The sequence below is a fragment of the Capricornis sumatraensis genome, chromosome 17 (assembly GCF_032405125.1).
Source record: "Capricornis sumatraensis isolate serow.1 chromosome 17, serow.2, whole genome shotgun sequence".
Taxonomy (NCBI): Eukaryota; Metazoa; Chordata; class Mammalia; order Artiodactyla; family Bovidae; genus Capricornis; species Capricornis sumatraensis.
In genome coordinates this window covers 66814567-66824814 of record NC_091085.1, presented here as the reverse complement: position 1 = coordinate 66824814, position 10248 = coordinate 66814567, and the positions used below count along the sequence as shown (strand labels likewise).

General features: G+C 46.1%; 1 non-coding gene across 1 annotated transcript; it reads right to left on the bottom strand.

Annotated features, from left to right (window-relative positions):
• Nucleotides 1-1023: 1023 nt before the first annotated feature.
• On the bottom strand, nucleotides 1024-1096 carry TRNAE-CUC (transfer RNA glutamic acid (anticodon CUC)). Its single transcript has one exon. It is a non-coding gene; the product is annotated as a tRNA-Glu (tRNA).
• Nucleotides 1097-10248: the final 9152 nt, after the last annotated feature.

Genomic DNA, 10248 nt, shown 5'->3' with positions numbered 1-10248 from the left:
AATGCATTCCAGATGTGTGTTGGAGGTGATAGGCTTCGTGCTGCTGACTTATTATTTTCTGTTAGGTCTCAGCCCGGCCAGGCACACAGCCTATTGTTTTTATATCAAAAAAGGCAGGTCGTACCTGCTTAATAAGCCGAAGGAATTCGCCGCAACCTGGGGAACCGTAGGAATGTGGTTTTCAGATCCGATTAGAAAGATGTGGCCAGGTCCCCAGGGTTCTCAGGTTCAGCTGTCTCAGCCTACAATGTCATGCATTGTCTCGCGGGCCTTGTGCTAAAAGATCCCGGTTTTTGCCACCTTTCTTTTGTAGCCTGTGTGTGCAGCCCCAGAGTACACCCAGAGGGGAATTTACCACTGCGCTTTCTGTTAGCTTTCTTGTTGTTCAGCTGCTGAGTCATGTCTGGCTCTTTGGGACTCTGTGGACTGTAGAACGCCAGGCTTCCCTGTCCTTAACCATATCCCGGAGTTTGTTCAAACTCATGTCCATTGAGTTGGTGATGCCATCCAGCTATCTCATCCTTGGTTGCCCTCTTCTCCTCCTGCCCTCAATCTTTCCCAGCCAATGAGTTGGCTCTTTGCATCAGGTGGCCAAAGTATTGGAGCTTCAGCATCAGTCCTTCCAATGAATATTCAGGGTTAACTTTCTAGTCATCAATTGTTTCCATCAATGTTCTTTGTGATGGCTTTTGTAGGGTTTTAGGAAAGGGAAGAGAAGTTCAAATCTCCCTCAAAGTTGAGGAGTCTTTACTCTTTGACTTTGGGAGTGGCAGAGAGCTCTTTGGAGCATGCGCTTCAGGGTCAGAATCCTGATCTGGCTCTTCACTAGCGGTGCGACCTCGGGCAAGCCGCTTGACCTCTCTGAGCCTCTGATGGCTCTTCTGTATACTGTAGATCTTAACATTTCATATCTCTTGGTTTATTTACTTTTTTAAAATCTGTGGCTGCTCTAGATCTTCGTTGAGGCATGTGGGCATTTTTAGTGGTGTCACACAGCCTTGGTCGTGGTGTACGGGATCTTAGTTCCCTGGCCAGGGATCGAACCCAGGCCCCCTGCATTGAGAGCACAAAGTCTTATCCACTGGGCCACCAGGGAAGCCCCACTCTTGGCTTTTTTTGAAAATGCAATGAGATGATGGCCTGGAAAATTCTTAGCACAGGGTCTGGTACATAGCAAACTCCTAATAAGGGCTAATATTATTACAACTACTATCAATATTATTATAATTTAACTTAAACCTGGACCCTGCTCTGATTTCCCTATGTAGGTTCATTGGTTTAGAAGTGAGTGTGAGCAAAATGCATTCTGGAAGTGCTCCCTGAAATTTTCTCTTGAAACATCCCTGTTCAGAGCCCTGGAAACAAAGACCATGTCGTAATATTCTGGAGCCACATTAGTGACTTTGAACTCTAGGTACATTTATTATTATTCTTTTTTCTTTTCTCTTTGGAAGGGTCCTGCTGATTTAGGGCAGCCCCAGATCAGAGGTGTAAAGTGAAATCTTGGGCTCTGGAGCCAAAATTGACTCAAGTTTTCCCTTTGATGTGTGTCTTTCTCCTTGCGCTGGGTGGAGCCCAGCTGGACACACGCTAGGCACTCAATTAACATGTGTTGAGTGAGTGGCTGGAGGAGAGGGCGCTTAGCCAATAGTCATCCTGGAGGAGGTAATAATATGCTAATCACAATGATGCTAATATGCATCATTTTCCTGGTGCTTGGGTTCTCTCAACCAGGCCACAGCCTGGCTGCTCTGTAAGGGTCTTTCATTTACTCCTCACAGAATATTCTATGAGGGTGACACAATGATGACCTCTTAAGAGATCAGAACATTGAGATTTACCCTGACATCCCGTGATAGTAAAGGACTGAGCCTGGATTCAAACCCAGGGGTCTGATTAAAGAGCTCTTGGGGACTTCTGTAGTGGTCCAGTGGTTAGGATGCCATACTTCCAAAGGGATTTGGTCTCTGGTTGGGGAATTAAGATTCCACATGTTATGTAGCAGGGCCAAAGAAAAGAAAAAAATATATATATTTTTTTTTTACCTCTGTGTGCCACGTCATAGGCCCCCTGACACAGCTGTCCAAATGTTCAAGCTTTGAGCTGGCCTCGTGTTGAAGTTCCCAGGGAGGTACTGTGCTTCCTTTCAATCTGGAATGATCCATGTAGAAACATGCAACCAGAACAGCAACGTTTCAGTCCTCTCTCTTTTATAGAAAGGGAATAGATTAAAACAAATCATACTCTTAAGGAATTCTGCCAATCCTTTAAAAAGAATGAGACAGATTTGAATCACTGAACAATTGTATAGGTGATGTATCTCTGTTTCTATATACAAAGAGAAAAAAGTTCTGTAAGAGACATCGTCGCCTATTTAAGAGATGGTTAGATTTTATGTGTATAATTTTAGTTTAAAAATTATACTTACTTTTATTTAGCTTATGTATATTTTTAAATGAAACAAGAAATCAGAGCATGTTAAAGGATGTACAGTGAAGACACCTTCCTTCCCTTGTCCAGAGAGACCAGGAAGCGAGCAAAGCTTTTAATGCCTTGTGTGTCTTTTTAGAAAAAATTAATTATCAGAGGCTTTGATTAGGAGGAGGGGAATTTTCCTTCTAATGCATATCTGTTTTGCATCCATTGTTGAAGCTTTTGATAACAAGCTTGGTATGAAGAAAATTAAGGTAATAAATAGCAATCGTTTTGCTGAGGGTACAGGTTCAGTCCCTAATCAGGAACCAAGATCCTGGAAGCCCAAGACATGCTGCACACACAGGAAAACAAAACAAAAGTAATCACTGAAGGACACAAATACTCCCCTTTCAACCTTATGTCCCAGCTTCAGAAAGAGATGCTCAGAAACGGTCCTGTACCTGGGATATCTAGCTGTTCTCTGGTTCTCCAGGAGGTATGGCAGTTGATCCTTCCACTCCAACAGAGGATAAGATGGTGGGGAGGCCTTTGATCTCTGGTCCCATCACCTTGATATTTCTCCATGGCAACCACCCTGCCTCAAGTTATGGAGAATGGTCCCCATTGTTCCACTATCCCCATCTTCATTCCACTTTAATTACTAGTGGGGTTTCTGTCCCAGACTTCATTTGCATTGATGAGCCAGGGAGACGAGCTGGTGGATAAAGTGACTCGCTTTCCTCAGTTCCTCCCCCTCCGTTCCTTTCTTCGCCTGCCCTCTTGGACTACAGGATACCTCTGTTGCTATCACGGGCCCGGGCTCACACCTCAGTTGTCTGTGGGAGTGGGTCCTGTGAACCCTGTTCAAAATTAGTCCCACTGAACCTCAGTTGGCTTACCTGTACAATGGAGATACAAGTTGGACCCATAGTTTAGGACTGAAAAGTAAATACCTTCATAGCCCAGGGTCTGGTACATAGTAAATGATTCTTAAAGGTCCTTATTAAGCAAGAACACCTAGGGACCTGGTTCACTTGGTTACTGGAGTTGAACTCTCAATAGTGATTGAATTTTATTGTCAATCTTGCCCTTTCTCTATCTATCCACCTACCTAACTTTCTATCCATCAGTCCATTTATCCATCCATTCAGTTCTCTGACCGTTCACCCATCCATCTACCTATCCATCCATCCTTCTTATTATCTGTCTGTCTATCCACCTACCTAACTTTCTATCCATCCATCCAATCCACCCATCCACCATTCTTTCTTTTCATCTGTCTAATGATCCATCCATCTGTCTATCTTCTGTGTTCTGATTTGCTGACCTTTCTCTGTGACATCTACATCTGATGGCTGTCTGTCTCCATTGGTCACATCCTCTCCTGCTTTTTCTCACCCCTAAACCTTTGTCTGTGCTGTTCTCACTGCCTTGAGCACCTCTTCCTGTCCCCTCACCCCTGGTTAACCCTGCTGAGATGTTACTCTCTCCAGGATTCTTACTTCATTCACCAAACCATCCACCCTAGCAGCTTCCCTACCTTAGTATTTATCACACTGTATGGCAATCGTCCATTGCCTTACCTGTGACCCCTCCCCCAGAACCTGAGCACCTGGAGAACTGGACCTGCGTCCTGTCCAGTGTTAACTCTCTCGTGGAGTGCATTGTCAACATAGAGGAGCTCTGTGGACACATTCATGTACCACATTTACTGAGCAGCCACTCTGTGTCAAGCATTATAGTCACAAACCAAACGAGAGGATTCTTACCCTCAGAGAGCTTCTAATGTGAGTGGCTGAACGGACACTGGGCTCTAGAACGCCTGCCCGTCAGCAGTGTGGAACGTCTTGTGGCGGTCCAGGCACCGCTGGCATTCCCATCTCTGTGCATTTGGACGTCCTCTTCCCATGCCTCTAGCACCCTTTCTCTCCTGTCTGCTTAACTCCCACACCAAGGCTGGGGCAGAAATCACGGTGTAGGTCCCTATGTCGGTGATCCTCTTGTACCTTGAAAATTCCATCAAAGCAGGGTCTTGGGTGTGTGGGCACCTTTCAGAACATTGGCCCCCAGGGAACCAGGAGACTGTCTCTCACTTTCCCTCCTGCAGGTCCAAGCTGGGCAGATGTGAAGGCCTTTAGCAAACATACGCTAGAGAAGGAGAGGAATCATGTTCTCAGTCTCTCTGCTTCTGGCCGAGGAAGGATTGTGTTTTTGAGGGCCCTTTGGCACAATTCTGATCTCATCCTCTGCTTGACGATGTGATTACTTTAACTCTCAGAGACTGCTGGGCGAGGCCTGGCCAGGCGCTCTGCGATTATCCAGAAACGTATTTCTAGAGAAGTGCCAAGTGACCTGCTGGAACTTGCAGGGTCCAGCGATGTTAAATAACATGTGCTTTGTTTATTAACAACATTGATGGATTCTTCTGTTAAAAGAGCCATTCCTTTCCCACATAGAGAATGTTTAAATGAAGTTTTGTCCAAAAAACAAACATTTATGGCATAGACGCACAACTGGAAATTTTGTCGTGGGGTGAGGGGGATTTATCCTGGCTGAAGGAGAAGTTGGAGATGGGTACTGAACAGGGAAACAGAAGAGAAAGAGAAAAATCTGGACAGGCTGCCTTCCTTCCTGGGCAGGGCTTGGAAAGATCCTGTCTGTGGCTGTAATATTTTGCCCAGTTGAGTCTGAAGTCCCCGTTGGCACTTGAGCAGAGTGACTGTGTTTCTGAAAAGGGGCATTCTGCCTAGAATGCATGGCTCCTAACTTCTGTTCCAGTGGTTCTTTCTCTACCCATATGGTCTCTCAACCCAAGGGCATGATTCTAGACATTGCTCTTTTTTTGAGTCAAAGACGGTGGTGGAAAAAAAAAGTTCATTTTCTGAGAGTCACAGGTCAGCTTACTGGACTCCTCTTGCGTGCTCTATAAAATTAAATCTAGTATAAGAGTAGCCAACTCAACAAAGTTCAAGGGCTGGGCAGGTAGCACAAAGGAGTGATGCTGATCAAAGGTGCATCAGATGGGACTGGCGGGAAACAGAAGATGCTCTCCAACTGGGTCATCTGATGGAAAGTTCCTTAAGGGACTGCTTGCAGGTGTCCGGGAAGGATGAAGGGAACTGAAGAGGTAAAAGAAAACCAAGGAGAATAGTGAGGGACTTCCCTGGCGATCCAGTGGTTAAGACTGTGCTCCCAATGTAGGGGGCTTGAGTTCAACGCCTGATCAGGGGACTAGATCCCACAGGCAACAACCAAGACGAGGCACAGCCAAAAAAAACAAAAAAGAGGATTGATGAGGTACCCTGAGACTAGGAACATATGGGGGACACTTACCTCCCTTAGGCTGAAAGAGAAGTTACTGAAGACGGTGATTCTATGGAAGAGGCCCTCAGAGGACTGGAGCCCTGACCTGGGGTAGAGTCTAGTGCAGGGCAGAGTCTAGATTGTGGGGAGAGTGGAGTCTAGTCTAGGGTCGTCCGCCTTCTGAGACCCTTTGACACCACAGGGAGGTATATATGGGGGAGTATATACCACAGGTTCTCCACACCCATATTTCTTCCCCATTTTTCCTGTTGGCCAAGTCTAACTTGAAGCCAAAGAAGGGACCCACACAGATCCATCAAGATCCATCTCCAGGGGGCACACAGTAGGGTGGGGAAGGGTGGAGAGTGACTGTAAAAGGGCAGATGAAAGATCTTGAAGATGGTACTCAGGATGTTTCATTTCTGCAGAAAAAATGGATACCTTTTCCCCTGTAAATCATGGCCTTCTTTGCTCACCTTAATTTCTCCCATTCTCTAAAAGGGTAATGACAACAACATCAACAATAACAAACTAACATCCACTGAGGGGCCTCCCTGGTTAGTCCAGTGGCGCTTCCACCGCAGAGGGTGCAGGTGCAATCCCTGGTCAGGGAACTAAACTCCTGCGTGCCATGCAGCGAAAAAACATCAAAAGCCAGACCAACCAACCAAACAAGCAAGAAACAGAAAAACAAAACCACTGGAAACAGCCATTGACCAACCTCTAGAGAGGTGCTGTGAAGATTAAATGAATCAATTCATATAATGAGCTTAGAATATTTCGTTAATATTTAGTCTCTCGGTCGTGTCTAACTCTTTCGTGACCCCATGAACTGTAGCCTGTCAGGCTCCTCTGTCCATGGGATTTCCAAGGAAGAATACTGGAGTGGATTGCCATTTCCTTCTCCAGGGGATCTTCCTGACCTAGGGATTGAACCCAGAGAATCCTTAGTGGGTGGATTCTTTACCACTGAGCCATCTGGGAAGCCCTCAAGTAAGTGTGAAGTTTCTGTTTTGTTGTTACAGCTCCCTGATCCTCCTTTGTTTCTCTACTTTTGAAAGAGAGGTGGGTGTGAGACGTATCTTCCGGTCCCTTTAATTCTTCTGTGAGTAAAACAACCCCAAGAAGTCAGTGGTAAAGAGCACCAGACCCTGAGGCACAATGTGAGGAGACACCAGGGAGTGGTGGGGACTGGGGCAAAGCTCAGCATCCCTTCTCAAGGGACCACCCACCGCTCAGCTCCAGCCAAGATAACCTCGTAGGGATGTAGGCTGCGGTTGCCAGAACTTTCAAGGTTTTAAGAAAAGCTGAAAAACTGACATTTTTCTGTGAAAGCGTCTGATTTTTCAGTGTTGGCGAGCAATTCAAAATTGTAAAAAAAAATATGTCGTCTGCGCCAACTCTCTGTGAGCCAAGTAAAACAGGTCTGGGGGCTGGATCCGGCTTACATGTAGCCAGCTGTGGTCTTCTGCTAAGTTTACGCCCCACGGACCAGAGAAAGCTGTTGGCTTTTCCACGGAGCAGGAGCGTGACCCTGGCTCTGGGCAGAAGGCTCTTTAGCGAGGTCTGAGCTGAAAGCTCATAGATAAGACTAAAGCAGCCTGGACCTAAAACATAAGAGCTGGAGGGATGCAGAGGAAGGGGATGACATTTAGCGGGTGGCAAGGGCGGGGTGGGTTTTTCAAGAGAGGGACACGCAGGCTGGATTTTACTGGAAGCCTGAACAGTTTTGGTATCATGGTCTTGCGCTAACTTCTGGTTTCTTCTAGATGACTCTGTGAAGTGATTTTCATTCTGTTCAGTATTTTCATCTTTTTTCAAATGTCCTTGTCAGGGCAAGGAGAGTTAAAATCCAACTCCGTGATATTACATAAATCAAGGAATTAGCATCAGCACGCATCCCCTGATTCTTCTCCAGATAAACTGGGTTGCAGGCGAGGCTGCCCCATGCTTCGAAGCTGTTTGACTTAATACACCCCTGGAGTGGGTTCAAGTTCTCTTCCTGCTTCCTTCCCTGAAAAGAAGAAAAATAAAAATGCCGTTTTGAATTCCCCATCTTTGGAGAGAGATGGGAGCCCGCAGTTGTGTATAGAAACCCTCTCCCTGCACACACATCTGTTATACACATTGCCACGGTGTACTCTGCTTGGTCAACAATGAACAAAATGATTGCCTCTCATTACTTCCCGTGTTGCTTCGAAACCGCACTCGGCAAAATAAAACCACCGAAGGGAGCTCAGCCAATCAAACCTCCTCGCTGGCCCCAGTTTAGGGGCTTGGGGGTGGCAGGCAAGGGGGAGGCATGGGGCTGCAGGGAGCTGAAGCAACCTGTGGATGAGGGAACAGAGCCGTGGTTGTGATGGATTGCTGTTGCTTCTTGTGTGTCTGTGTGTGTGGGTCCGTGTATATGTCTATACACACGTCTGTGTGGCTGTCTGGGTGTCTATGTCTGTCCGATTATCTATTTGTTGTGTCAATTTATGTGCCGTGTGTCAATTTATTTTATTTTATTACTGTTTTCCAACTTTATTGAGATATTATTGACATGTGCTGCGTGTTAGTTTAAGGTATACCATGTGACGATTTGATGCCTGGGTGTATTGGGAAATGATTACCACGCTAAGGTTAGGTAGCACCTCCATCTCCTCATATAATTGCCTTTTTTTAAAATTGTGTGATAATTAACACTTAAGATCCACTCTCTTAACAACTTTCAAGTATGTAATACAGCAGCGTTTTGTTTTGTTCTCTTTTGGGCCACGCCATGCGGCATGCAGGATCTTAGTTCCCGACCAGGGATTGAACCTGTGCCCCCTGCATTGAGAGGAAGTCCCAGTATAATAGAGTATTGTTAAGTATAGTCACTGGGCTGTCCATTAGATCCTCAGGATAGACCCACTCGTTCCTTTGCACGTGCTGTATCCCTGTGAGGAATAAGGTCATTTTGTGGTGGTTCAGACAGTAAAGAATCTACGTGCAATGTGGGAGACCTGTGTGATCCCTGGGTTGGGGAGATCCCCTGGAGGAGGTCACAACAACCCACCACAGTATTCTTGCCTGGAGAATCCCCAGGGACAGAGAAGCCTGGTGGGCTACAGTCCATGGGGTCGCAAAGAGTTGGACACGACTGCGTGACTTAGCACAGCATGGCAGCAGTGAGTGAAGACATGGAGGCTCAGAATGGCTAAGATGTTTGTCCAAGGTCACACGGCTAGTAAGCCATAAACATGGGATGCAAACATAGGTCCCTCTGGCTTCGGGGACAATACTTATTACCACTACAGTTTTGCTGTGGTAGGTATGTGGGTTCTAAGGGGCTGTGGAAGGGGCTAAGTATGAATAGAAGTGAGGTAGCCTTGGCTGAAAAATGAGGACTCTGGCCATGGGCGAGGTCCTATGAGAACTCCTGCGTGTCCAGCACTCAAGTGCCAGTGAAAGAAGAGCAAGGGAGAGGAAGGTCCTTAGAGGCTGCTTGTGTGTTTCCTTAGAACATTAGAGGCTTTCCCCTCTGCTTTCCAGAATGCACCATGACGCCTGCCATCTTGTTGTGCTTTTGCAGAGTTAAGGATTATGGAGTTGGGTGTGGCAGCATGCGGAGACCTGAGGCGGCAGGAAGCCTCAGTGAATTCTGATATCTTTTTTTTTTTTTTTTTGACCACAACGAGAGGCACGTGGGATCTTAGTTCCTGGACCAGGGATTGAATCCATGCTCCCTGCAGTGATAGCGTGAATTTGTAACTGCTGGCCTGCCAGGGAAGTCTCATTCTGATAGAATTTCGTCTGTCTCTCCAGGGGACAAACCACAGTGTTCACTTAAGCAGACAGATCTGTATTTCTTATGAAGCACCAGGAATTAGGCAACAAGTTCTTGGTTAGGCCTGAAAGGTTTTGAAATGGTAATCTGCCCTTTAGGCAGGGCTTGAATCTACTTGAGGTGGTGAGCCTCCCATCCCTGGAGGGGTACAAGTAGAGGCTGCACTGTTTCATGGAAGGGAGTCTTCTATTGGGTTAGCGAATGAACCAAATGATCTTTGAAGTTCTTTTCAATGCCTGATTCCAAATTTCTGAGACATTAAGGAGTTGGCTATATTCTGGGCAAAGCAACTGAAATATATGAGTATCTACCACTTTCTCTGAGGCTTAAACTTTCAAGAATCACTTGGCAAGGTGTATTTCTTTATTTGGGCTTCTCTGGTGGCTTAGACGGTAAGGAATCTGCCTGAAATGCAGGGTTTGTCTGAAGAATTCATAGACAGAGGAGCCTTGCAGGCTATAGTCCATGAGCTCACAAAGAGTCAGACATGACTGAAGGACTGAGTACACACACACACACACACACACACACACACACACACACACACACACATTTATTTATTTATTACCTTGAATTTCAGTCATTCCTCTTTTTGATCTAAACTCAGGCATGGAAGTCGGCATATTCAATTGATGAGGCGTGTGATTTGGAGAGATACTACAGTGGAGTGGTTTTGAGGTCAAGTTAAAATCCTGCCGTACCATTCGCTGGCTGGG